Source organism: Arachis duranensis, chromosome 7 (genome assembly GCF_000817695.3).
Source record: "Arachis duranensis cultivar V14167 chromosome 7, aradu.V14167.gnm2.J7QH, whole genome shotgun sequence".
Classification (NCBI taxonomy): Eukaryota; Viridiplantae; Streptophyta; class Magnoliopsida; order Fabales; family Fabaceae; genus Arachis; species Arachis duranensis.
In genome coordinates, this window is record NC_029778.3 from 59,756,075 (window position 1) to 59,759,732 (window position 3,658).

Here is a 3,658-nt window from a genome sequence, read left to right on the forward strand (position 1 = left end):
TAAAGGTAATTCGCTAATTTCAAATAAAACTGGGAATAATATAGTAATTGAAACCCAAATTAAATCCAACACTAATTATATATATAGAAAAATACTATTTGCTCATCAATTTTACAAATTATTTTCAATAAAATGTTCAAATTCAAAAATTAGAAATAATATACTTAATCTCTTCATTTTCCAAAACAGCAGTATTAATATATTAAAATATTAATTATTTAGTCCAAATCATATAAAATCCTTATTATTTCACAACTATCAACTTTGTAATTTAAATATAGAAAATAATCCAATAATCGTAAAAATTGGATAATAAATCTTAATTTATTTCAAATTCAACTAATCAAAACTTGCTTTAATTATCTTTAATAAAATAATTTTTGAAATTAAATTTATAAACAACTATATGATTTGAGACTTGATCGTAATAAGACTTTTCAAAAATTATGGATCTTACACTTTTTTCTTTAGTTTTCAAATATGTTATTTATTTTATTTATTTAGAATAATAACTAAATTTATTATAATTGTAGTATAGTTATCTTTAAACTATATATTAGTATTATTGGTATATTTTTAAGACTATTGACATATTATTAGTATATATAATAAATCCTATTTATCATTTAGAAAATTTATGATTTTGACATAGTTTTTATTTTTTTTTCACACCTATAGTTTTTATTTTTTTTTTCACACCTAATAATTACTATCTACGATCTTATCAATAATATCACCTATAATAAATTATATGAAAAGAAAGTATGAAAAATAAAGACAAAAATTATAAGGCTATAGAAAGTCTCATCCAAATTTGACAAGAACAAGACGACTTACTTAAAAATAGTTCTAATAGATGATAAAATTAGTTGATTCTTTTACTAATTTTTTTAAGTAATGGTAAGTTCAATATATAAATAGAGTTTAATTTTGATGTATTGAAAGTATAAAGTGTTTTACATAGTTATGCATTCACATCCGTTCTTTTGGATAACCATTGTAATACCATAACTATCAAAATGTCATGCTCCCGCCTGCGCCACTCTGATAGCTCGGGTATTACGACGACTTTTAAAAATATTTAATACTAAAATATAAGCCTGTTTAAAACTCCACCGAATATTTAAAACTTCTATCCATACGTTACAGTACTGATTACAATTCTTACAAATAATACATAAATATATACACATCATAGCAATATACAAACTTCACATATCAAAACTCCTATCCCTCTTGTAAAAATTGCTAGAAATAAAGACGAGGAAAAAGTAAAAACTAAGATAATATAAAATAACATCGAATAAATAGAAAATGAATATAACTCTTCTAAAGCTCCGTCGCCCATATCCTGAGAAGGAAAAAATTTGTAGGGGAGTGAGAACATCGTCCTTGAAAGGGTTCTCACTATAGGATTACAAAATTGCTATAATAAGATATGAGAATAAAACTGGTTTTAAAGTATAGTGATTAATAACCGCCTTATGCTTCTTTTCAAAACCAAAGATTTAATATTCAAAATCCGAAATCCTTTCTAGAAGGGAAAGCTGTTAATTTCTCAAAAATCTAAAAGCCTTATTAAAAATTTTTCCTAGACAGCGTGAATGACCAAACTGTTCCAAGCATAGGTTCATTAAGTCTATGCTGAACCAATTTAGTTTTTCATACTTTTCTAAACCAGAAGCACAAACTAAACACAGCTTTCAGTCCATCTCATAATCAACCACGGCCCTAGGCCCAAGCAACTCAATCAACAACCAATTCATCACAATCCAACCAATTTTCAGTCACAAACACAAGTACGAAGGTTCAAACACAATCAAACAGTTATATCAAGTAGGGCAATTAACAATTAAACATAACTATTCAAATAGGCAAACCAATTACAATATGCACACCCTAACAATGTCATATAAACGCATATGATGCATGCCTGTCCTACTGGCCATGAGCTCACGCGTCGGTTATGTTGCCAGACCCGACTCGGATAAGCGGGATTAAACCACCATCCTTATTCGTAGGTTCCACAAGCAAGCGGGACTAAACCACCATCCTTGCCCGAAACATGCAAGCGGGATTTAAACCACCGTCCTTGCCAAATAATTTATCAATATATGAGCAGGACAAAACCACCATCCTCACTGCAGGTGGGACAAAACCACCATCCCTGCATAATGGTTTACGCACTGAGCAAGCAGGACTATACCACCATCCTTGCCAGGCCTCATCATATTCTCAGTAACACCCACAGACAATCAAACTTAAAATCTTATTTCAAAAATCATTATTGGCCCACTTTCAAATCACAAATATATTCAGTTCACATTTTGCCAAGAATCACTTTTCTTAAGTAAATTTTCTTTTCAAAACTTTCAAACAACTTCATAACCAAGCCAAATTCCAAATCTCTTCTGAAAGAATCAAAATCCCTCATTTTCAAATCATTCACTCCATCACTTCAAAATCAAGAGATATCAATCAACAACCTTGGCAAAGACTAAAGACTCTAGGGAAGAATAACCTGGCTCATTTCTTAAATTCCTTAGAAATCCTCGGAATCATAGTTACTTAAGTTGAAATCAATTAAAATGAAGATTTAAAATCAAAACCAAAGCATGTAAACCAAAAGTTTCAAACCAGTTTCAAAACCAAAATTATTTAAGCCCAAAGACCAATTTATTTTCATTCTTATATCGGAAAATTTCCCAAAGGCTCGGATTTGTTTAGTTAAAATTTAAAGAATACTTCAAAAACAATACAAAATTAAGTAATCAAAGTTCAATTTCCTTCAAAATCCGCTAAAACTCCTCCAAAGGTACTTCTTTGACCAAACTTCAAAACATAGGTCCCCCTCATGTTTAAATCAAACTTAAAACATAAACTTTCCTTAAAAGATTGAACTTGGATCACCTTTTTCTTAATAAATCAAGAACCAAGGGAGAATCCAATCCTTTTCTAAATAATATTTTAAAAACAAAATCTTGAATTTCATAAAAATTTGGCAGCATCTCCCCTAAAACTTGGACTTTGCCACCCGTTTCGAGTCCCAACCAAACCATTATGTAGCCCCCTCCACGGGTTCAAAACCAAACCAGTTTAAAATCAGACTAATTTCGAAAATTCATATCCTTTTCATAATTCAAGAAATCAGATCCAAACTCAATTCATTTTCAATGAACCAAACTCGTTTCCAAAATTGTAATGAAATATTTCAGCAACTGACCATATAACCAAATCAAACTACAATCCAATCCAAACCACAAATAACATTCATCCCAAACCAGCCCAGCAATACATAAGGCTTATACAACCACTAAAAGTACATTTATCACATTTATATCCATTTATAACAACTCCAAATCGTAAAATTAAGTTCTTTGAAAAAGCCCCTACCTCGATTAGTCGCAAGTTGCATAATTAAACCCATTAAATCCTTATTCTTATGTTAATCGGCAGCAACCGCAAAAATTCTATCAACCACATATCTGACATAATTTAGAATTAACACGGAATGGATATTGAGTGATATTAGAACATAATTGATAATAGAGTATTGCGATAAACAAGAACGGAACCGAATAATCTTACCACGATAAACAGAATAGAACGATACAATAGCAATTTCCAAATTGACCGGACAGCAGCTCCGATAGCGGCC

At 30.2% G+C, this 3,658-nt stretch overlaps 1 long non-coding RNA gene across 1 annotated transcript; it reads right to left on the minus strand.

Moving 5' to 3' along the window:
• Positions 1 to 1,095: 1,095 nt before the first annotated feature.
• Positions 1,096 to 3,658, minus strand: LOC107459166 (uncharacterized). Its single transcript, XR_002366020.2, has 3 exons — positions 3,589 to 3,658; positions 3,394 to 3,485; positions 1,096 to 1,351 (listed from the first exon to the last, which is right to left on the minus strand). It is a non-coding gene; the product is annotated as an uncharacterized LOC107459166 (long non-coding RNA).